General features: G+C 42.1%; 1 long non-coding RNA gene across 2 annotated transcripts; it reads right to left on the bottom strand.

Moving 5' to 3' along the window:
• Positions 1-13,703: 13,703 nt before the first annotated feature.
• LOC123373359 lies at positions 13,704-16,596 on the bottom strand. Of its 2 annotated transcripts, none has more exons than XR_006580685.1 (3): positions 16,509-16,596; positions 15,964-16,065; positions 13,704-14,314 (listed from the first exon to the last, which is right to left on the bottom strand). It is a non-coding gene; the product is annotated as an uncharacterized LOC123373359 (long non-coding RNA). The 2 variants fall into 2 exon arrangements; XR_006580684.1 differs by lacking the exon at positions 13,704-14,314 and adding an exon at positions 14,685-14,741.
• Between the last annotated feature and the right edge of the window lie 8,438 nt (positions 16,597-25,034).

The following is a 25,034-nucleotide window of genomic DNA, read 5'->3' as shown; positions in this document are numbered from 1 at the left end:
ACAAACAAACAAACAAAAACCTGAGGACTGTCTACTAATTTTAGGGTCTCACATTTGCATATCACCTTTCAAAAGGGAATATACTCTACCTTTTTGTTGTTTGAGTTGAACAATTCACCAAAAACTAGTTTTTTGATGGTTTGAATGTTGTTTTCTGGAGAGGTCACTTAAATGACTGTATTTCAGTTGTGGGTTAAGAAAATAAGCATACATATATATTTCTACTCCAACAATAAGGTTGAAATGTCAGGTAACTGAAGGCTCTCATCTAACAGACAAAGACATAAAAAGTCAGTAAAGTTCAAAATGAAAATAAGTTGCAAAATGTTAACAGTTAAGTTAATTAACCATTGGAACAGATTACAAATGGTAGATTCACCATCACATGGTGTCTTTGAATCATGATTAAATCTCTTTCTAAAAAAAAATACACTCTAGTTCCATCAGACGGTTATTAGGCCAAGCACAGGAATCAATGGCTGAAATTATATACCCATGTTATGCTGGCCTTTACATCTCATGGACTACCAAACTGATAGAGATTTTGGTAAGCCAAGGGCCCTCACTGGCCAAAGCCTAGGCATCAGCTGAGAACTAACAAACTCACAGTTGGAAGCCAGGCAATTTGCTTGTGTATTAGTATAGATCAAAATGATTGTTAAATGTATAAGAATGTATTTGGTGTTTAAACTTCATGAAAACTAATGGGATGGTGCATGGTGCAGGCATTGTTTTCATGTTTCTCTATTCTGTTATAATGTACTAGCAAACATTTTTATTGTATGTATTCCTATAACTAATGAGAAATAAGCCTTATGTAATGAAAATGAAAATCTTTAACAGGCAAGTGCTAATAGTTGCTCATTTCAAAACAAGTAATCATTGTGTGCGATGATTGGAGATCAAACACACCAGTTGTGCTCCTCTCTCTGAATCAGCAAAGAAAGAGCCCACATGGGTAGTGAACCTGTCAACTTGTTTCTTTGCAAGAAGAAGCAATACGCATGTACACAGAGGAAAAATCTTCATCTCTGGACTGTTTGGATTCTAACGGGACAGGATAACTGAACAAGACTGAGATTCCCAGAGCTATTCTGGGTAGCCCTATGAGACTTCTGGGAAACAGTCAGATTATTACATCTCTACTACCATTTGGAATTACAGACTGTGATTCACCTACATACATATTTTTTACCTTCTTTAACCTCTCAATAACTCTCATTCTTTTTTTGTAGCTAATTAACCTTAGTATGCTTACTATGGAATTGGCTACCACTGTTGTCTTTGGTGTGAGATCTAGAATGCAAATCGACCTGGGTGAGTGACTGGTCTCTTGGAACTGGGTGTAGCCCAGAATATTTTGTGATTTTTGGTGTAAATGGCCATTATCACATAATCCAGCTCACCTGGGTGGCAAGATAGACGGGAGTGTTTAAGGGGACTGTCTGTGTCTCCATTATAACAGTACTACAGTACTTTAGGAATTAACATTTGGTACTGGTTGGTGAAATCTAATTATAGAACATATCACCAGGTTGGGGTGTCTGCCCTGCTTTTGACAGTTCGCCATGAGGTAGGCACTCACGGTCATGAGCAACTCCAGACAGCACGACCCTGACTGTCAGCCATTTTTCACCCTAGTTTGCACACCATAATTTTTGCTAACGATTTATATGAATAAAAATAAAACCAATTTTTGCCACACATTTTCACCTTTCCCTGTACAGAAAAAAAGTGGAGTACAAAAGAGAAACCCTTTGGTTCGTGGGTTCTTAGACTATAGGACGCCATATTTGATTTAGGATTATTTTAAAAGGTTTCTAGTGAGGTTCTCCGTAATATGTGTTTGCTTGGGATCAGTTCTCCACTGTTTCTATTGCCACAGTGATAGAAAAGGAGGTTTGGAGATGGTTGTCTTGCCAGTGAGTATGGTAGAAAAATTCTCCTCAATTCCACTGGTTTTACACAAGTGTAATTCCACTGACTTCATCACTATTATTTCTAATATACACAGGTGTAAATGTGAGGCCAATCAGGCCAAAAGAGTCCAATAGTGGCTTGCATATTGAGCTAAAAGTATAAGCCAAATCCTGGCCCCACTGAAGTCAATGGGAGTGTTGACAGTTACTACAGTAGGACTAAGATTTGGTCCTATAATTCTAAAAAATGATTAAACTTGCAAAAGACAGGAAATCCTTAGGTAAGCTTTCTGTTTAATACCATCCAAAAATTCAGAGACAGACCCTCAACTGGTGTATACTGGGGGTAGAGCCTCAGCTTGTTTCCCAGTGGCTTTAATGAAGATATGACCATCTGAGGAGCTCCACACGTGGTTGTGGTTATTGATACAGTAGTACAGACATATACATAATTCCTACACCTCTGCAATAAGTAGTCAAACTAGGGAGTTCACATCACATCAGTACTTAGACAGTCCTTGATCCATGGATCATTGGCATGACAAAGCATAATAACTCTTTTGTTGTTAAGACCTGTGCCAATCCAATACATACTATTAAGGATACATCATTTGTGAATTATTGCTGCATTAGACTGTGATGGCGTCTTTGGAACTCTGATGCTCTATATGTGAGTGGTAATATGCATGTTTTAAGAATAACAGTAGAGAGTCTGGAAATTGCTCTAAAATCTATATCTATATATTTATAGATATCTATCTATATCTATATCTATCTATCTATATAACTGAATATACAGTAGCTGCTTTTGAATCTATTTCTACAATTATAACATAAATAACCAGAATTTCTAGCTCACTATCTGGCCTACAAACGTTTAATATATAAGATCAACAATTTTTCAGTACTGCAATTTGAATGCACAAAGGATCCATGTTTCTGTCCTATAACCTAACAGCCAACCTCTTTTAAACAGTTCTGATAAACTTAAAAATATATATTATACATTTGGGGGTTTGAGCATGTGTATGCTCTTTTTTTCACCTCAAGCACAATTCATGGTTGTGTGATAAATTCAAAAAACTGGTTACAGTGAAAATGCAGAGAGCCTTTTTTACAGACACTGGCGGACACTATTATAATACATACAAATGGACACAAATCAAACATCAAGCATTATAACATTCAAAACCCAGTCAGAGAACACTTCAGTCTTCCTGGACACTCAATAACAGACTTAAAAGTGGCAATTCTTCAACAAACAAATTTCTAAAACAGACTCTAACGAGAAACTGCAGAACTGGAATTAATTTGCAAACTGGATACCATCAAATTAGGCCTGAATAAAGACTGGGAGTGGATGGGTCACTACAGAAACTAATTTCCCCATACTAATTTCCTCTTACTGTTACTCACATCTTCTTGTCAACTGTTTGAAATGGGCCACTCTGATTACATTGCCCTCATTACAGCTACAAAAGTGATTTTTCCTCCCTTGGTATTCTACTGTTGAGAATAGCCCACTTCCACTTTAATTGAATTGTCTCATTAGCACTGACCTCCCCACCACCACTTGGTAAGGCAACTCCCATCTTTTCATGTACTGTGTATATATACCTGTCTACTGTGTTTTCCACTCCATGCATCTGATGAAGTAGGTTTTAGCCCACGAAAGCTTATGCCCAAATAAATTTGTTAGTCTCTAAGGGTACGTCTTCACTACCCGCCATATCGGCGGGTAGCAATCGATTTCTTGGAGTTCGATATATCACGTCTCATCTAGACGCGATATATCGAACTCCGAACACGCTCCCGTCGACTCCGGAACTCCACCACCGTGAACGGCAGTGGCGGAGTCGACGTGGGAGCCGCGGACATCAATCCCGCGCCGTGAGGACGGGTAAGTAATTCGAACTAAGGTACTTCGACTTCAGCTACGCTATTCGCGTAGCTGAAGTTGCGTACCTTAGATCGAACCCCACCCCTAGTGTAGACCAGGCTTAAGGGTATGTCTACACTACCAGAGTAGTTCGATTCTACTTAAATCGAATTTGTGGAACCGATATTACAAAGTCGAACGTGTGTATCCACACTAAGGACAGTAATTCGACTTTGTGAGTCCACACTAATGGAGCAAGCGTCGACATTGGAAGCGGTGCACTGTGGGCAGCTATCCCACAGTTCCCGCAGTCCCCGCTGCCCATTGGAATTCTGGGTCGAGCCCCCAATGCCTGCTGGGGGAAAAAATGTGTCGAGGGTGGTTTTGGGTAACTGTCGTCATTCAACCATCACTCCCGCCCTCCCTTCCTGAAAGCGCCAGCGGGCAATCAGTTCGCGCACTTTTCTGGTGAGTGACAGCGCGGACGCCACAGCACTGCAAGCCCGCTGCGATCATAGCTGCACTTATGGCCGTTGTCAACTCCTCGCACCTTATCATCCACTTTTTTCACAGTCAGATGCTGAGAAATCGGGCGAGGAGGCTACGGCAGCGCGGTGAGGACATGAAGTGTGAGAGTGGCACAGACCTCTCACAAAGCACGGGACCCCGCGCCGTGGACATCATGGTGGAAATGGGTCATGTTCATGCTGTGGAACGACGATTCTGGGCCCGGGAAACAAGCACTGACTAGTGGGACCGCATAGTGCTGCAGGTCTGGGATGAATCACAGTCGCTGCGAAACTTTAGGATGCATAAGGGAACGTTCCTTGAACTGTGTGAGTTGCTGTCCCCTGCCCTGAAGCGCAAGGACACCCGGATGCGAGCAGCCCTGACTGTGCAGAAGCGAGTGGCCATAGCCCGCTGGAAACTTGCAATGCCAGACACCTACCGGTCAGTAGCGAACCACTTTGGCATGGGCAAATCTACCGTGGGGGTTGCTGTGATGCAAGTAGCCAACGCAATTGTTGAGCTACTGCTCTCAAAGGTAGTGACCCTGGGAAAACGTTCAGGTCATCATAGATGGCTTCGCCGCGATGGGATTCCCAAACTGCAGTGGGGCTATAGATGGAACTCACATCCCTATCCTGGGACCGGACCACCAGGCCAGCCAGTATGTTAACCGAAAGGGCTACTTTTCAATGGTGCTGCAAGCACTGGTGGACCATAGGGGACGTTTTACCAACATCAACGTCGGATGGCCGGGCAAGGTTCATGACACGTGTGTTTTCAGGAACTCTGGTCTGTTTAGATGTGGTCCAGGTATTTTCTTCCTGGACCACAAAATAACTGTTGAGGATGTGGAGATGCCTATAGTGATCCTCGGGGACCCAGCCTACCCGCTAATGCCCTGGCTCATGAAGCCCTATATAGGCACCATGGACAGTGACAAAGAACTCTTCAACTACCGGCTGAGCAAGTGCAGAATGGTGGTGGAGTGTGCTTTTGGACGTCTCAAGGGGAGATGGAGAAGCTTACTGACTCACTCAGATCTCAGCGAAACCAATATCCCCATTGTTATTGCAGCTTGCTGTGTGCTCCACAATCTCTGTGAGAGCAAGGGGGAGACCTTTATGGTGGGATGGGAGGTTGAGGCAAATAGCCTGGCTGCTGATTACGCCCAGCCAGACAGCCGTGCGATTAGAAGAGCCCAGCAGGAAGCACTGTGCATCCGGGAGGCTTTGAAAGCTAGGTTCCTCAGTGAGCAGGGTAACCTGTGACTATTAAGTTTGTTCCCCCCCTTCCAACACACGTTTAAAAATAAAATACATGGAACTTTGTTAATTAACACCATTTTCTTTATTACTGATTTCGCGGTAAAGGGTTGAAACTGGGACGCAGACTGTGGTGGGTAGGGTGTGTAGTGATGTAAAGACCGCTTCTAAACTCAAGGAATGACCCCCTTCAAACACAGTCTCCTCTAAAAGAACATGACGGAAACAGTAATTAACAGAAAAATATTTTTTATTATCAACTAGACAGTTAGGGGATGAAACTGGGACGGGGGCTTGGGTGAGGCGGGAAGGAAAGGACTTATCAAAATTTTGGGAACGAGAGCCTTCTTGTACTTGAGCACTCTGCAGGGGTGGAGTGACAGTTTTCACGCCCCCTGCCACCCCTCCTTCTTGGTACTTTGGGTGAGGGGGGTATCGGACTTTGTGGCGGGGGAGGGCGGTTAGAGATAGACTGCAGGGGGGCTCTGTCCTCCTGCCTCCGGTCCTGCAGAACATCCACAAGGCGCCGGAGCATGTCCATTTGCTCCCTCATTAGTCCAAGCAGCGTTTGAGTCGCTTGCTGGTCTTCCTGCCTCCATCTGTCCTCCCGTTCGCTGTGTGAGCGCTGGTACTGAGACATGTTCTCCCTCCACTGGGTCTGCTGTGCCGCCTCGGCTCGGGAGCAGCCAATAAGTTCTGAGAACATCTCGTCCCGTGTCCTTTTCTTTCACCGCCTAATCTGCGCCAGCCTCTTTGAGGGGGATGCCGGGATAGGTCGGGAGACAGTCGCAGCTGTGTGATGGGAAAAAGGGAGTGAATTCCTTACAAAGATACATTTTTGCGAACAATGAACATAGTCTAGTCTGTCTCTGTGAACAAGACCATGCACAGCACCTATCTCATGCGCACTCAGGACAAGTTCAAATTTTCTGCCTTCGCATTCAGTGCCTGGGGTCTTGCACTGGAGATCAGACAAGCGGGGCAGGACAGCAGAATTCGTGGAGCAGGCACACATGGTAAGCCGTAGACTTTTGGCTGCTTAAAACTTAATTTATAGCAGTGCCCTCCTTTCACAATCAAAGCAATGCTCCTAGCGTTGGCCAGTTCCTGCTGCCGGCAATCCGGAAAGCATGAACTCTGCCCCTGTCCCACCCCCTCGCGGCTGTCCCAGGGAAAGATCCCTGTATGCTGCCCCTCTACCGCCTCCACCGCGTGGCTGTAAACCGCCGATTACAGTTATGTAAAGGAACAGGCAAGCAGTCCCAATACTAACATTCCCCTAATTCAAAGCAGGCCACCATGAGCGAAATCACCCTGATGAGGATCAGTGACACAGATAAAGACCGCATGCTGTGTGAAAGCCAGCAAAAACCAGGGACCTATGCCGCCATGCTCTGCAAGGCAATGATACCCGAGTACCTGATGATAGCCTGGCGCGGAAAAGTGTGCTACCACGGAGGACGCAATAAGGCCGCTCTCCCCAGGAACCTCATGCAGAGGCTTTTCAATTACCTCCAGCAGAGCTTAGTGGAGATCTCCCATGAGGATTTCTGTTCTATCCCCGTACATATTGACCTTCTTTTCCATTGTTAATATTCCTGTTCTGTTAAAAATAAATGTTTACATGTTTAAAGCACTTACCGACTGATCCTTCCCCTGATTCAGGGTCCAGGTACGGCTGGGGAGGGTTGGTAGGGGATCTCCGTGAGGGTGATGAAGAGATCCTGGCTGTTGGGGAAATCAGCGTTGTAAGCGCTGTCGACTGCCTCGTCCTCCTCATCTCCTTCCTCATCTTCCCTGTCCGTGAACATCTCCGAGGAACCGGCCGTCGACACTATCCCATCGTCAGAGTCCACGGTCAGTGGTGGGGTAGTGGTGGTGGCCACACCTACAATGGCATGCAGTGCCTCGTAGAAGCGGCATGTCTGGGGCTGGGATCCGGAGCGTCCGTTTGCCGCTTTGGTCTTCTGGTAGCCTTGTCTCAGGTCCTTGATTTTCATGCGGCACTGCGTTGCATCCCGGCTGTATCCTCTCTCTGTAATGGCTTTGGAGATCTTCTCGGAGATCTTCGCATTCCGTTTTTTGGAGCGCAGCTCCGAAAGCACAGACTCATCGCCCCACACAGCGATCAGATCCAAGACTTCCTGGTCAGTACATGCTGGGGCCCTCTTTCTATTCTGAGATTGCATGGACACCTCCGCTGGAGAGCTCTGCATCGTTGCCAGTGCTGCTGAGCTCGCCACGATGTCCAAACTGGAAATGAGATTCAAACTGGCCAGACAGGAAAAGGAATTCAAATTTTCACGGGGCTTTTCATGTGTGGCTGGTCAGAGCATCGGAGCTCGGACTGCTGTCCAGAGCGTCAACAGAGTGGTGCACTGTGGGATAGCTCCCGGAGCTATTAACGTCGAATTCCATCCACACCTACCCTAATTCGACATGGCCATGTCGAATTTAGCGCTACCCCCCTCGTCGGGGAGGAGTACAGAAATCGAACTAAAGAGACCTGTATGTCAAACTAAATATCTTCGTTGTGTGGACGGGTGCAGGGTTAATTCGATTTAACGCTGCTAAATTCGACATAACCTCCTAGTGTAGACCAGGCCTAAGGTGCCACAAGTACTCCTCATTGTATTTACTATAATGCTGTTTTTCATTTACTATATTTCATCAGCTTGCCAGAGCTTGATTCTTAGTGTCACTCATTGAACTCAATACATTAGATGTAAACACATTTAAAACACAATTCACAGAAGATCAGAAGGGAAAAATCTATTTCTTTACAGTAGTTGTGCTATTTTATAGTATACCTTTTTCAAAACGGAAGCTTTTATGTAAACTAACTGAGCACGTTACCAAAAAGGCTGTGAATTAGGAGGTGTTTTGGTTTTTTTAAATTTATTCTCTTGATGTATATTTATGTGATATAATGAGCTTCTAAGGCAAATGTTTTGTAACATGAAATGATACTACCCTTTTAGAAATGTACAGTTAACAGTTGTGCTTCAAAGTCAAAAAGATTATTTTCTCCCTGACTTAGTGGTGCATGGGGAAAGTCAAGTTTTAATTGGCTATATTTTATGTACTCTTTCTTCATGCCAATTCTTGGTACAGTAAGATTTATGTAAACGGGTCAATGTTGTATTGATCTTAGTTGATTTTCAGATAGATCTGATTTGGGTTGGAATTAATGGAGAGAGTCCACAAAGAGAGGAGATTGTCCGGAGAAACTGCATTACTAGTCACTGTAGGATGGCAATGAAAATAATAATAATTAGTACTTTGCAGTTTTACTGTGCTTTTCATCCAATGATTTCTTAGTGTGTTACAAACAGAGCTGGCTCAAATTTTTGGCACAAAAAATTTTCCATTCTAAAAATTTAGTTTTGTCCAAACTGTTTTTTTTATGCCAGAAAGTGTCAAATTCAATTTCTTTTTTCCCTCTGATTAGAAAATTTGAATTAAAAATAATAATTTTGAATTGAAATTTTGAAAAAAAAATGTTTTCATGTTTCATTTTGACATGAAATTGTTTTAGTTTTGAATTTTACCCTTTTGTCTTTCTACTTTTAAAGACATTTCATTTCATCCACCCAGCTCCATAGCTTTTTCACTGGAAAATGGAGGACAAGGGAAGAGTGTACCTGAAAGCGAAGTCCTCTCTCCCCCTCCACACACACTTTTCATCTTTGTCTTATAGTTATCCAACCGGAAAACATTGTAAAACATCAAATGTGAAAAATAAATACCTCGCCCACTTACATTTTTTTAAAAACCTTTCTTCTCACTCCCGCCCCCTCAATGGAAAAAAAGAGATTGAAAGGAGGGAACCCCACAAGAAATCAATAAACAAACATGGAAAACAAATTATTTTGTTTGTTTTTTTGTGTGTTACTACAAAAATTCCTGTGGGAAAATCTGAAAATTTTGACAATTTCAAAATGGAATTTTTTCTGTAGAAAAAATTCAGGTTTTGAACTAAGTCTAGTTAAAAAATAAAATTGTAAACTGAGCCTCAAAATGCTCCTGTAAGACACTATTCCAGTATTTACAGATGAGCCTGTTGGGAAAAGAGAAGCTATTTGAATTGCCTAAGACCTCACATCAAGTCAATTGCAGAGCTAGGAACAGGACTCTGGAATCCCGGGTGGCAATTTGCAAAGCAACCTTGGGTAGAGCTGTGCAACTAATCAATTTTTTTATTTGGACACCAAACTGGAAAAAAATTGAGTTCTTTGACCAAACTGAACCAGAGCCTGATACCAATCTATGGCTAGACCAAAGCTGAAGTGGAAAACTACTGCCTGAGCAATTATAGTTATATTAATACTGATGCTTCAGTGGTAGTTTTTCCATATAAGGAATGGAATTGTACACGAGTGGGAACCTGGATCTTACAAATACATGTATATACCACAATAGGTAAATGATTTTATTGTTGTACCTACAGTTTGACAGGATAAAGTGTGCTGTGCAACTGAGATAAGTAACTAGTAGTGACATATATTTTCTCAGAGTGGTTTGTATTCATGCTAAGTTGTATAACTATGAATTGTTTCCATGTTTTCCCAGAATGCTTTTATTTTATTTATTTATGATAAGTTTTTAACCAAGGGGAAATGTAAAGTGGTGTAATTTCAGTGCTAGATGCAGAAACATACATTATCTTGTTGCTGTTTAATCAAAATGTGCGCTGTATGAACATATGGCTAATTCAGATGTCTCTGGTGGTTTCTGGTATTCCATGTTTAAAACAAGATCAGTTGTTACCAGTTTCTTGTGTTTTAATCTTGAATAATGTATTGAATATTCTATCCATCATAAACAAATACGATATGCAAGCAGAGTTTTAGCTCACACTTTAGCACACATTGAGTGCTGCATTATTGTCTTCCAGATTGGTCAGTAATGCATTGACCCTTCGGTACTGTGCTAAACTATCTTTGATTAATAACTGATGGATTTCGGGTTATCTAACATTTTATCAACATTTTTGGTCATTATTTTCATGAAAGAAAGGTTTCATTGTGGATTAAAATGTTTCAAACTGAGGTTTTTTAATTTTTTGAAAAAAAGTTTTAAAAAGACAGGAAGACTCCAAAATAAAATGTCTTTCTGAAGTGAAAAGTGTTTCATTTTAGGAGTGCCAAAACAATTTTAAAAAACCAAAACAATTGGCTGAAATTAACCTGAATTTGACAATTATTTTGGTAGACTGGAATCCGCACAAGGTGTTTACACAAAAAATGTCACCCAAATCTAGTTTTACAGCTGTCATTATTTTTAGTGAAAGATGTGTATCTAGATCATCTGTACTGTACTGTTCTGAAAGTCTCAATCCCAACTCCTAGACCCTTACTCTTAGTATCAGACATACATATTTTGAATCTAAAGATACTGTACATGAATACATATTTTTTCTAGCCTGCCCAACCTCATAGTATTCATATGTATTTTATTTAAATATCTAGCTAAGAAAATAGAAATATGATTCCACAAGTGGGTGACTAACAGATGTGGGTGACTAACAGATGTCCTGGGATGTGGCAGTGTGAAATTTTCGGGTAAGCCAAAGTCACCCACTTTGGTTTTAATTATAACATAACTGCTGAGTTAAGTTTTGCTCACATACAAAAGCCTTTCCAGTAAACCTTGACCAAATTATTACTTCAAATATCCTTGCATATTATCTACAGAAAGCCAGGTGAGACTCAAGTTTCACTTTTCAATTAATTTAATCCCAAATCTCAAAGTGAAACTCAAATAGTTTGGCATTTGAAATTTTTTTAACCTATACTTAGCTTGTGCAGGGTTACTGCTAAAAAACTTGATCACTCAATTATAACAAAAAAAAGTAGTCATATCTGCCCTTCCTGCTGTTATCCAATTACATAAATCTTTATTTTGCTGACTAGCTGAGAACGTCATTCTTTCAAGATTAAAATGAAAAACTAAAATCCAAGAAAATTGAGTTGGTCGATAGATAATGTACTGAATGCTGCTTTTAAGAATTATGAGTACTTTTAAAAGCTCATGGCAGCTTTTTAGCAGACTGATCAAATTTGATGTTTGCATTTAAATAAAAAACATTGTGAACCTTCCGAATACATTTATAATGACAGGGGGCCTACAATTTTTTTCATTGGTATTAAAAACACTCATTTACTTTAATAACAGCATAGGCCCTATGTAAATAAATTTTTGGGTAGGATTCAAATGGAGGTATTCCAAGTTTGAGTTGTCTGACCCTTAGACAAAGAAAAAATAAAATGAATTCTTTGCTTCTGCAGCACATACTGGCTGTTAGTTGTATTGTCTTTACATCGGCTGCTATAGTATCCAGTAGATGCGTATTCTTGTTACAGTCTCATTGAAATCAGATAGTTACTTTGAGAAATAAGTTAAGCTTTCTACTAGTAATGAGATAAGCCTGAGCAGTAGCTGTGACACTCTGTACCTCAGGGAACATCCTGCACCCCCTTGTTCATCCTTATAATATGATTGTGTCATATCCAATGCAAAGTTTGTCATGCCGGGTTCTTTGGAAGGCTCATGATGCACTAAACATTGTTGTTATTGTAATGTTATAGGTCGTAATTTCATGTATATAGTTATGAGCGTGAACATGTGGCCTCATGGCTTAAAACAAGCCCAGGCAAAAACTCTCCAGGAACAGAGGCCCAGGCAAAACTCTCCAAGAGCAGAGGGGCAGTTCACACCTCATCAGGGCATGTTTGGGACAAACCCAACCCAGCCTCACAGGAACAAAGGACACTGGCCTAGGCAGCAACAAAGGATCTGTTGGACTCTCCAGTGAATTCCGCCCTTCCTTTGGTCAGTTTGGGATGAGGTAATGCTCACCTGACTCTGAAGGGGTGAGGGGCAAAGCCAAGAGGAATGAAAGGACATGCTCTCTCTCTTCCACCTACATCTACAGACACCACCACCAAGTGACTGAAACACTGATCAAAGGGGAGAGCTGAAGGGCAACTAACCAGCTTGTGGTGAGAAGTATGCAAGTTTGTAAGGGGACTGAAAGCGTTAAGAGCAGCTTAGAAGGTGTTTTGATTTTATTTCATTTGACCAAATCTGACTTCTTGTGCTTTGACTTATAATCACAACCCCCCCACCCCATCTTTGTGGTTAATACATTTGTTTGTTTATTCTATCTGAAGCAGTGCATTTGGTTTGAAGCATGTCAGAGACTTCCCTTAGGATAACAAGCCTTGTACATATCCATTTCTTTGTTAAATTGACAAAATGATATAAGCTTGCAACGTCCAGCAGGCATTACTAGAAACTGAAAGATGGAGGTTCCTAGGGTTGTGTCTGGGACCGGAACTATTGGATAGTGTCATTCAGTTGCACAATCCAAGCAGTGGCTGGCCAAAAGTGCTCACTCACGTAGCTGGGCAGCAGCTTACATGCTAGAGGCTCTGTGTGAACAGCCCAGGAGTGGGGGTTCTCACAGCAGAGCAGGATAAGGCTGGCTCCCAGAGTTGAGGACTCTAGTGACCTATCAGATCACCGCTCCAGATAACACCAGGGGAATGTCACAGTAACATAGCCCCTCCCCTGAGGTGAAACTCAAGTCTCCTCCCTGGAGTGGCTTTTATCTCTCTCCTAGAGCAAGTTGGGTCTTGGGGTTTTTTGTGATGCGTGTGAGTGGAGGCACCAGTGACTGCTTATTTTGTCTGGGATACCAGGTGGAGGGGGTTAATTACAAATGAGTAATGCTACCACTGCTGGTAAGGAGTATAAAATCCCTACACGAGAAACAAGTACATCAACACAAACTCCAGCAACGAAAGAAACAACGTAGCCATAAACAATATAGCAATGCGGGACTTTATTGGGAATAAGAAAATAGGTTCTGGAGAAGGAAAGGGTTAGGATTAATTAATAAGTACTAACACATCAGGAAGTCAACAAACTTCTCACTTCAACTGCGGTTGTCAATTTTGATTGGACATATTCCTGGAGGTTTCATCACATGACATAATCTTTAATTAAAGAATAATCTTTAATTCCTGGAGACTCCAGGACAATCCTGGAGGGTGGGCAACCCTACTCACAACTCCTCCCAACCCCAATTTCCTTCCCTGGCACCTTCCCAGGCAGATGATATGCTGGGGTATGAATCTAGAGGTAAGTGCTGCAGTACTGTGAACATTGGCTGGTTTTAACAATAAGGTGTCTTCTCGTAGCATCTTTGCCCCTGGGTGGGGCAGGGTCTTCTCCTATCTCCCTTCTCTGGAGTCCTGTGGAAGTCTTGGCTAGATCTTGGTCTCTTGGATTAGGTCAGATCTCCGACACTCTGGCTGCTGGTCTCTGCAGGGCTGGAACTGTCTTACCCATGCCCTAAATCCCATGGCATACTCCAGTTTGTGGGAATGGCAGGGGAGTATATCAGAAACTCCCTGAGCTGTTCAGTTTCTCTCTGAGCTCCCAAACTCAAAGTTCGAAACTGAAACTAAAACTAGTCTTTGTCTCTGGGTCAGGCTGTCCCCTCACATGGAGGGGCAGAGAAACCCTGGCTCATCATTGGCCCAGAAAACTTCGTGATCAGATTGCCCCAGGCAGAAGCTGATATTTCCAGTCAATTCTTCCCCTCTACCCCCCTAGACATGCTGGGAAATGGTAACATAGGTGAGGTCCATAGGAGGAGGACTCCCTTAGAGGTTCAGTCCAGACCAGAGTTTCAGAAGCTGGCAAACTCCAAGCAGGGTTTAGATCAGTATTCTCTGAAACAAATCATGGGTTTTTGTTATATGATGTTACCAGAAGCAGCATAGATTTTAAAGAAACTAGTAGACAGGAATAATAGGGTTTATGCAAAGCACTATGATGATAAACTATAGCCAGTATTGCTGTCTTGGTACTAATAATTTATGTTGCCTCTCTCAGCAGTTAAGAAGAACACACAACTATTTCAGCATAATTTTCTGACTATTTCTGCCTGCTGCATGTTGTGTATACATTTACCTTTCCAGAGAACATGAGAAGCCAGAACCGAAAGGAATTTAAAAGAACTTCAGGGGAAGAGGAGGAGGACTTGTACCTTAAGGGGAAAACAATTCCCTACTACCTCACCTAGCCCATATGCTACATCTTCTGCTTCCTAGTGAGCTCAGAGGGATACCCGCTGCATCAGGTCCTCTGGTTGTTTACCTACAATAGAATGTTAGTTCAGCAAAACACAGCTCATAGCAATAATCAATTCTGCCTACAGCCTCTGTAAGAAAGCCCTCAAATTTACAGACTAGAACAAGTTACAGCCATAACCTGCAGCTTGTATCATCTGTTTATCACATGCATTAGCAAATCCACTTTCTCTGTTAAATTATGTTCAAATGACAATAAGTTTTAGTCCAATGATAGAGAAATATAAACAGGATTAGAAAGTTTAACATTTTAATTGTTATTTCTTCTCACATGCCCATGGGCTGGTTTCCGGTCAGATATTTAAGGACATGCCATTCTTTTTAAGAATTGCCTCCTACTCTCTCCTGTCTTTTTATTGGCAAAAAGAAATATGGAGTGAGCTGGAATCAGGCTGCCTAGTCAGAAATTGGATTATCTCCTTCTTGGACTAAGCAAACTGTACCAAATCACATATGACTACCTATGGCTTATAGAAGAGAAATCCTGGAACACTGGGCCTGGTGAAAGATCTGAGGCCTGAACCAGAAGTTGGGAATTAAAGTCAGGCCATGTATTAAAGCACATACTTACAAGTTCACTGTCTTGTTAGGGTACTAAATATTTACATAAATATATTCCAGCTAGTACAATTGCATCCCAATCTAGTACAAGATACGATTGTTTGATAACAATGAATAGGGATGCTTTGTCCAAGATATCAGGAACAAGAAGAAGTAACAAACAGATGTAATAAAATACAGAAGATGGGGTGTAAATTGTGTATTTTAGTTTTTGGTCTTTGTTTATAAATGTCAGGGTACTTCACCTTAATTAGTTGTGTGGTTTAGGGGACAGCAGAAACTCCCACTGCTGACTGGTCCATTTCTGGCTACTAGGCGCGCACGTATCAGTGTACCCGTAATCACAGAGCCAGGCCACTAATACTACGTCTAGGGAGCAATAAACCTGGCTGAGTGTCTTTGCCACTGAACTGTGCTTGTGGTCTCTCTTTATGAGTAACATCGAAGTCTGCTGAACTAACTTGCTGCACTACCTACTAATAACATTGAAGCTCCATGGACAGAAGCACTGAGCAGCCTAAACAGCGCTACTGAGGCAATGACATTGCAGCTGAATCTGCGCAGAGCAGCGGCCAGCACACAGAAAGAACACACACACACAAGCCAATTGACAGCACTGCTTCCTTTCACAAGAATCTCTGCATTGTTTCCAGCAATGTCTTGCTCACCTTGTTCATGTAGAAGGGTAGTCCCTGGAGCTACTCACATGAGACAGGAGATCACAAGACAGGAGATCTATTATAGCTACTATCTCAAGATGTCACATTTGACTGTAATGCAAAAATTGTTGTTAAATATTTACATGGAGTGACACTGGTATAAGTATTAAAACATGGATATGTTAGATATACACACTTTATTATAAAGCCTAGTTTTATTGTGTTTTTAAACTAGAAAGAAAATTGGATACCCCTTTTGTCCTTCACAACAGTTAATGACACCTGGTGCTCATTGGCAGTTGTGCATCTCTCTCTTCTTGTAAGTATAGCACAAAGGACTTGCAGCAAATTAATTCTGGATTGATAGCATAGTGATACACTAAACTGGTGGGTGACTATTGACAGTGGTAATTACAAGCTTTCAGTATATTCCAAACAGGCCAATGCTCTGTCCCTGTCCTCTGATGCCCCAGCAATCTGTCAGACACTGCAACTTTGTGTTAACTTATTTATATTCCCACCACCAATACAATTTCATACATCAAAGTATTTACCAGGTTTCTTGTCCTTTTTCCCTTTTCCTTAGAGCCTGGGAGGAACAACAAAAAGCTCTTATTTCCTTCAGCTCTCAATAATACCAAGCTCAATTGGCCCCAATCCTCCCCCTAATTACCTTCTTGTGTCTTCTTTTATACCCCTCAACTGATGGCTAATTGATTCAGCCATCCCAGCCTGATCAGCTAATTACCTTTATATCCCCAGTCAGCCTTCTCCACGGGAACTGATCGGTACCTAAGGCTAAGTCTACACTGGGGGGGGGGGGCGACCTAAGATACACAACTTCTGCTACGCGAATAGCCTAGCTGAAGTCGGCGTATCTTAGGTCAATTTACCTGGCCGTGAGGATGGCGGTGAGTCGACCGCATCAACTCTGCTTCCACCTCTTGCCACGGTGGAGTTCCAGAGTTGACGGCAGAGCGATCAGGGATCAATTTTATCGCATCTACTGCTGCTACTGACCTGCTTGCCCAGATGAGCTTCCAGGTCTCCTGGAGATTAGAAGACAGGCAGCTCAGAGAGGGGAGGAGTGGTGGTGGCACACTAAAAGAAACAAGGGAAAAAGCCTCTTTGGACTGCAGCCATTTCTTGTTAGGGGAATTGCCTAGTTTTGTGTTACTCATGACTTTTGTGTTCAAGCAATAAACTGCCCTCAGGCAAGGGCCTGGGACTGAAATGGACATGGGTAGGGCCCTTGTTCCTTCCTGGGTATAACTTTTAAGCATGTGAGTGGTCCTGTTGAAATCAATCTTAATACCCATGTGCTTACAATGAAGCCCATGCCTATGTGCTTTTCTGGATCGGGGTGAAGCAGAAAGGCACTGGAGGCATGGAATACAACAAAATATTTATTCTAATACTTGTTCTTGTTTCAATTTTTAACTGTTTTGTCTTTGCTATTGTCTACTTTTGCCATTTACTTCTACTAGATTATACAGTAAAGCTGGTCTAAAAGGTAACAAAACAATTTTCTGTCAGAAAATATACTTTTGTCAAAACTAAAATTTCTCAAGGGGAGAATTTTGACAATTTTTGACAGAACATTTTTGAAACAGTTCATTTCAATGTTCTCATTTAGTTTAATTTTGTTGAGATGCATATAGTGTAATAGTTTTATTATGTACATGTCAGGGGCTCAATATACCCCTCACTGAGCAACCAGGGGTTAAGGAACTACTCTGGGCTCAGCTAGCCCCGCCCTGCCTCACCTGTAGCAGATGCACCAACCGGATGAGAAGTTAAAAGGCAGGGGAGCAGCTCATTTGGGGGTAGGGCAGAGAGGAGAGCAGACTTGCTACTGGCAGCACCAGAAGATATGAGCTGAATCTTGCCCTAAATAACTGCCCAAATTCCCCTCCCTGAGGGAAAGGAGGGCCTGCTGCACAGACAGCCTGAGAGGAAAGCATTCTCCTCTCATTTCAACTCTGGACTTGACTGATCCCCTTTATTTTTGTTTGGAGTATGCCAGCAGGGGAAAGCCCTTGGACTGAGCTGGCCCAGGGAGCTGGGCCATAGCACAGGAGGAGGCAGTTACCACACTACTGCTGGGAGGTGCCTTGTGGTGAGCAGACAACCCACACTCTGCCTTACCCCAGATGGTGCCCTTGGGAAATTGCAGAGGGGTGGTAGGAAGTGGCCCAGTGAAAGCTGCCTTAAGCATCCCTGGCTGGCAGATCACTCTTAGCCCTCAAAGGGCCTGGGGGGAGGGGAGAGGGAAGGCATGCTCTTCTACCAACAACTCCCCTGCATGTCACTGGCCTAAGCCTTAACCACTAGGTGGTGCTCCCCTACCAAACAACCCCAAGTGAGAGTTGTCTAATGTAATATAATGTATTGTATTTTTTTGACATTCTCAAAATGATTTGATGTTATTAACTAGAACTTTTTTGGAATCTACATTGGACAGAAAATTACAAAATTTTGACTTTTTGGTACCTATTCAAGACAAGATGTCCCCCCTGCCCAAAACTCAGTTTCCCATAGGCTAGATATTTAATTTTCCAGCCAGCTGTAATGATATATTCTTCTGATCTGTCCATCTAATTTGTGTATCATTTTAGGATCAGATTGTGCAAATTTAAAATAGCCTTGAGTAAGAAATCTATACTATGACTGTAATATAAGATGTTGAATCAGCAACTTGTTTGCATTCATAATTAACCACTTAATATGTGTGCTCACAGCAACTGTTTGTGAATCACTGGTGATCTTTTATATGTACCTTTTCTGTGGGTGGATCTCTGCTTATCTACCTTTTTGACAATTTGGTCCTAAAGTTCTATAAACCAGAGATGCCCACAAGTTGAATATGGCATTTACTTTTTCCTCAGAAAAAATAGGAGGAGTGAACTCACTGGCTGACCCTGAAAGAAAGATGAAGGCTGGAGGACCCAAGTGTAGAAAAATCTAGACCTTTCGGATTAAAAGGAGCTGTGTAGGAAGAAGGGGAAATTGCCAAGATCTTGGGAATATGGAAAAACGATGGCTGTATAGGAGGAACAGGTAGTGACGTCAGCAGTGAGAGGTGTTTTTTAAGAAAAGCACTCAAATTCTTAGATGTTTATCTAAAGTAGCCCTAGATATCTAATGAGCTTCCTAGCAATAGGCTCAATCTTTTCTAGATTAAAATCCTTATGAGACTTTCAGTCTTGAAAAATAAATACTATCCTTTTGAAATAGTTTATCAAATAAAAATATTATGAAAAAATAAATCAATGATTTCTAATGGAGGTGACGCTAATGGAGGCAAGAGGACAGATTTTGATATTGCATTGCGGTAAATCTAGAGCAATTCCATTGAAGTCAATGGATTTACTCTGTATTTACCCTAATGATCAAAGTGTTCTCCACCAGCTTTAAAGTTTTCACCTAGTTTTAATGAATTACAGTACTTTAGATGCTGTGGTTATCCTTTATATCACAGAGAAGTCTTTCTTTCAGAACAGCCAGCCAATTTGAAACAAATTTGGTATACAATAAAACATGATCTAAAAACTTAGACAGAAAGTGGGTGATGTATCAACTTCTGTTGATGAAAGAGACAAGCTTTCAAGCTACACAGAGATCTTCAGGCCTGTCTCTTGTTCACCAACAAAAGTTGGTCCAATAAAAGATGTTACCTCACCCACTTTGTCTCTCTACTACTCTGGGATTAACAGGACTACAACACCACCATAAATAAAAACTCTTGTATGTCAAGCTGATCTAGAATAAGTCTTTATCTCTGTTCTATACCAAATAAATATGTTTATAGTGAAAATACAGCTGTCAACTACAACAATGCTAATGGACTGTGATAACAAAGCACAAAAAAACATAGCATTAAGTCTTCATCTATATACAGACTACCTTCAAGGTAGATTATTCCAGACTAACAACAAGTCCATAACTTCATTTAAAACAAACAAACAAATATTAATCTATTCGACTGTTCTTCAGATCCAGAGGTCTTGAATTAATCCCAAGAATCTCATTCTGAAAGCAATCTTAATTTTTTTCAGAGGTTTACACAACTCACATTGCTAATGAAACATCAACACTAATATAGCTTTGCATTTGAATGCTGTTGAAAGCAATAAACTCAAGTCATTTTACTGGTGAAATTCTCCTGATTTCTTGAAGTCAAGTGTGCTAATATTATGTAACATTTACACATCTTTTTTTAATCTGTGTTAATAACCCTTTTTGTTTCCAGTACTATATATGATCACTTCCCCGTGATTGTTTTTTAAGCCCATTCCTAATATGATGCTTCTGACCATGATTGTGGTAAAATAGATCTAATCTATAGGTGAGATTCATTAGCCAAAACAACTGTACTTCAGCTCCTTTTATGTCATTGTTGCTTCTAATTATACAAATATGAATTAGTTTTATTTATTGCTCATCACAGAACCGAAAATGTTTGTTTCGCTATTTCACTGTGAAGGTTTCCACCTGCACTGTCCAGATTGTTAAAATTTTCCTTCCAATGATCTCACAACGTGTGCTTTCAGACTTTATTTTTAACTTTACTGAGTGATAGGGAAAGTATCATGTTCTAATGTGTCAATGGTATACTGAGAAATAGGGTAGTAGATTCAATTTACATTAGTTCTAGTTCAATTTTCAATTAGGTACTTACACTAATAAAACATGTCATTTGATTTATTTCAGTAGCTTGTACGCTTTCACCTGTGACTCTTCTTTTCATTCTTAACCTTATCTGCAGTATAGCAGAGAAATCATTGCACTTTATTTCAGACTTTTAGTTAACTTTACTTGATTAGACAATAGGATGTAAATTTATTGTAATTAATGACTCCACATTTCTAGAATGTCAAGCTGTAATTAGTCGGAAAAGATAAGAATAAATTCCAAGATCCAAAAGGAATCTCTCAGTTTCAAAGACTATTTTATATTTAACTAATGTCCAAATACCAGCTAACTTCTTTATTTGATTCCTGTTTTGGACAGCTCTGAGATTCATACACAAAGGAAATATAAAATTGACCTGTATGGGGATTATCCAATGGATTTCATATAGTAGCAGTTTGAAAACTCCAAAAACTATGCCTGTTTCTGGAAGCTCTTCTAATTACATGTGGTTAAAAAAGCTGAAAAAAAATGCTGTTTACTGTAGAATACCTGATCTGCCTTGTCACATTTCACATTAGCTATCTCATTTCCTTTAGTTTATTATGTACATCAGTTTTTTTCTTTTACCAGTATTAAACAGAATCCCATTTGCCTCATTCAAATAATGGATTTTATTTAATCTCTAATGTTCCAGCTGTATATAGGTACACAGGTACTAATCTGCCCCCATTGAAGCCAATGTCAAAGCACTCATGGAGAGGACCCACAATTTCCTGTTTGAACCCACATGCATATTACTGTGTAGATATAACTTAAGAACCTATTTTTGATCGTATTTGAATCTTTAGATTTTATTTTGCTGCAGCTAGTAAGAGGATATGTAATGTATTTAGCAGTGATTAGTGAAACAACACATGTGAAAATAGATTATATTATATTGTCCCTCAGCAATGGTGACTCAGGCCTCGTCTGCACTACAGAGTTAGGTCGATGTAAGGCAGCTTACATTGACCTAATTCTGTAAGCGTTTCCACTAAAATGTCCCTCCCGCCGATGCAGGTTAGCCGCCTTAATAACGCTTCCTCTGTAAGACATGTAGCAATTAAGTTGATGTAGTTAGGTCAACGTAGTGTCTGTGTAGACACTGTGTTGCTTACATCACCTGTTACTGCCTGGGGCTGACAGCTGGAGCCCTGCTGCCTGGGGCTGACAGTGGCCCACAATACTCCACTTCAGTTGGTGCAAGTGCTCCTGGTGAGGACATGCACCACCACCAGAAGCAGCATAGTGTGGACACACTGAGCCAATTTAATTACTGGGTTCACTGTAATTCGACCTAATTTAGATCAACTTTATTTTGTATTGTGGACATGCCCTCAGAAATAGCTCTTCTAAGCTCAATAGAGCTTAATTGTTTACCCCCAGTTGAAGCTGTGGCCCATTATGCTATGTGAAAACTTATGTCTGAATTATTCCTGAAATGTAAAAGTTCATACATTATTTGGTATTAAGAAAAGATAGTTCAAGTTGTATCTAACCCATGCAGCAACAACAGCAAAATGCTTCATAGAAGTTTTGAAGGTTATTGACACAAACAGTCAAAACTGGGGAGAAAAGATGTAGCAAAGCTTTTACAAACTTTCTTTCTACAACTAAAAATAAATGTGGGTTAACAATGAATGTGAAAACAAATACCTTGCAAGTCAGTGATATGTACTTCGATGCCACCTGTGAGGGGATGTGTACCCCACACAGGCCCTGAATGGGATAATGACCATTAGCATATAAAGCTGCATCAGGGGAGGAATCAGGCTTAACTGATCATAAATCCCTACTGGGCAGGAGCAGACTGATTAGTATAAAGAGGAGAAGAAAGGGGCTGAAGGGACAGAATCTGCAGTCACTCCCTAGGAATGTAAGGGCAGTGAGTAGCAAACTGGGGGGTGAGAATAAACCTTGGCAGACTATGAGAAGGGATGAGGCTAGGAAAGTGGGCTTTGGAAGAAGACCCAGATTAAAGGAGAAAGGAATAATAGAGGGGCTTTCAGGAAGAAACTGCACTCTGAGACTGTCCCTGAAGAGAGATGGCATCTGGGGAGGAGACACCTAAAGCAGGGCTAGGAGAAAGAAGATTCCAGGGTGAGTGGTTCAGGAGGAGCTTGGCCTCCAGGTAGAAGGCCTTCAGAGGCTGCCCCCTCTGATGCAGCAAGGAGGAACTTCACACAGCATGGGAGTGGGGCAATATGCAGAGATAGAAGTCATTATTCTTTTGAGTTGGGATGTTATAACCTGGGAGGGGTTGACTAACTTGCAAGCTGACCAGAGGACTGAGTCACTGGATTGACCATCAGCAGCGGGTGTAGATGGTGAGGGAACCATTATGCCAAGCCCAGACACAAGGAGGTGCTCCTGCAGTGAGTTAACTCCTTCACACCACATCTAAAACTAAAGTGTACAGTTAGCTCCTACTCAATGATCAAAGGGATGGAATGCAAGGCATAGGAGCAAAGGCTGAAAGAACTGGGTATGCGTAGTTTGGAAAAAGGAGATTGGGGTTGGGAGACATGACAGTATTTTTCAAATACTTGAAAGGCTGCCAGAGCCATCCTTAGGGATACGCAAAATACTCGGCTGCATAGGGCACCACGTAACTTGAGGCACCAAATTTTGTGGTGCCCTAGGCAGCTGCATGCTGCGTAAGCAACACTGGCTCCAGTGGCCAGCTCCATCCCACAGCCAGCCCCCCAGCTCCACCCCCACCCTACCCCCATTAGACCCCTTTCCCAAACCCCCTCCCCCGAGCGACATGGCCCACGGGATTAGTGGAGGTACTGGAACTGGCAGAAAGGGTCAGGCCTAGCCCCGCACTCACCAGCAGCAGCGGTGGGAAGCAGAGCGACCAGGCCCCAGCCACCTCTGCTCCACCAGCTCCCAGCTGCATTGCTCTGCTTCCTGCCACCACCACTGGTGAGTGTGGGGGTGGGCCTGACCCCTTCTTCCAAGCCCCCTCCCCCAAGTGACAGGGATGGTTGCTGGGGGAACAGAGCGGGCTGGGGCCAGGTCACTCTGCTTCCCGCTGCCACTGGTGAGTGTTGGGGGGCGGGCCTGACTCTTGCTGCTGGCGCCAGGTCCCCTGTTAATCCCTCACGCTGCCCTGGGCCTCCCTGCCCTGCTGCTTCCCCCCACAGCTCCTGTCCCCATGGCCCTGCAGCCCTTGAGTACAGCCCCCACCCCCCATGCTCTCCCTGCAGAGGGGTGCAGGGACTCGGGCTGCGTAGGGCACCACCATAGGTAGGGACGGCCCTGAGGCTGCCATAAAAAAGATGGAGAAAAATGGTTTTACCTTGCAGGAGAAGAGGCAACTATAGCATAGCAGATTTAAATTAAATCTCAGGAAAAACTTCATAACTGTAAGAACTGTAGGACAATGGAACAAACTGCCTAGGGAAGTTGTGGAATTTCCTTCACTGGAGGTTTTCAAAAAGAGGCTGGATCGCCATCTGTCTTGGATGGTTTAGACACAACAAATCCTGCATCTTGGCAAGGGGTTTAGCCTAGATGACCCTTGCGGTCTCTTCTAACCCTATGGTTCCAATATGACTTTTTACCGAATCAGGATCTGTTCAATCAGCACATTATTTTGTGAAATGTTTTTTTAACACAGCTCTCAAATACTGTAGCAATGGAAACATAGCTTTAGTGAATATCCAAAAATATTTGTTTTCATTATCATTTAATTTATTAGTTCTCACATAAAGAAGAAACAAATACAAATATGGTGAAATAGCTGTAACAATAATATTCTCCAGCTTCTTACTTTTTAACGAATCTATTGTTCAGATAAATGAGGATTTGCCAGCTTTAACCAGGCATGGTATGAGCAGGTGCTTTCACAATGTACCACAATCTGAATCCCATATACCAGTGCTTGCCTTCTCTGTGATTAATAAAGTTTGTCAATCATATCAAACATGAAGTGATTCTGAAACTTGCATAAACTCATTTTCACTTGTGACCTGATGGTCTGACCATGCAAGGTACTTAGGCCCAGAGCTTTAGGTATTGTTCCATTCAGCATTGCAATGCCTATCCCATGCCTGCTTCCTATTGACATTTTCAGCCCGGACTACCCATACAATGCATGGGAAAGCTGAATAGGGAAATACCAAGGAGAGGAGCAGGGCTTAGGTACCTAAACAGCTTGCCTGGTACTCTTGGCTGAGGGACCAGAGATAGGCACTTCCCTCCCCTCAGTATATTCAGTCATGAGCCTGGTCCTAGAGGAAGGCACCTAAACCAGGTCAGCTGCTTAAGCCCATGCCCTAGCAGCTGAAACCACGTGTCTTGCTCATGCTCAATACCTCTCTTATGATCACTGTACCTCTAGTTTTATTGTGTGGGTGCTTTGCTGTCCCACCACCTATTGGTGGCTTGCCTCTAGCCTT

Source organism: Mauremys mutica, chromosome 6, assembly GCF_020497125.1.
Source record: "Mauremys mutica isolate MM-2020 ecotype Southern chromosome 6, ASM2049712v1, whole genome shotgun sequence".
Taxonomy (NCBI): domain Eukaryota; kingdom Metazoa; phylum Chordata; order Testudines; family Geoemydidae; genus Mauremys; species Mauremys mutica.
The sequence above is the reverse complement of the archived record's forward strand: the minus strand, read 5'-3'. Positions and strand labels throughout refer to the sequence as shown.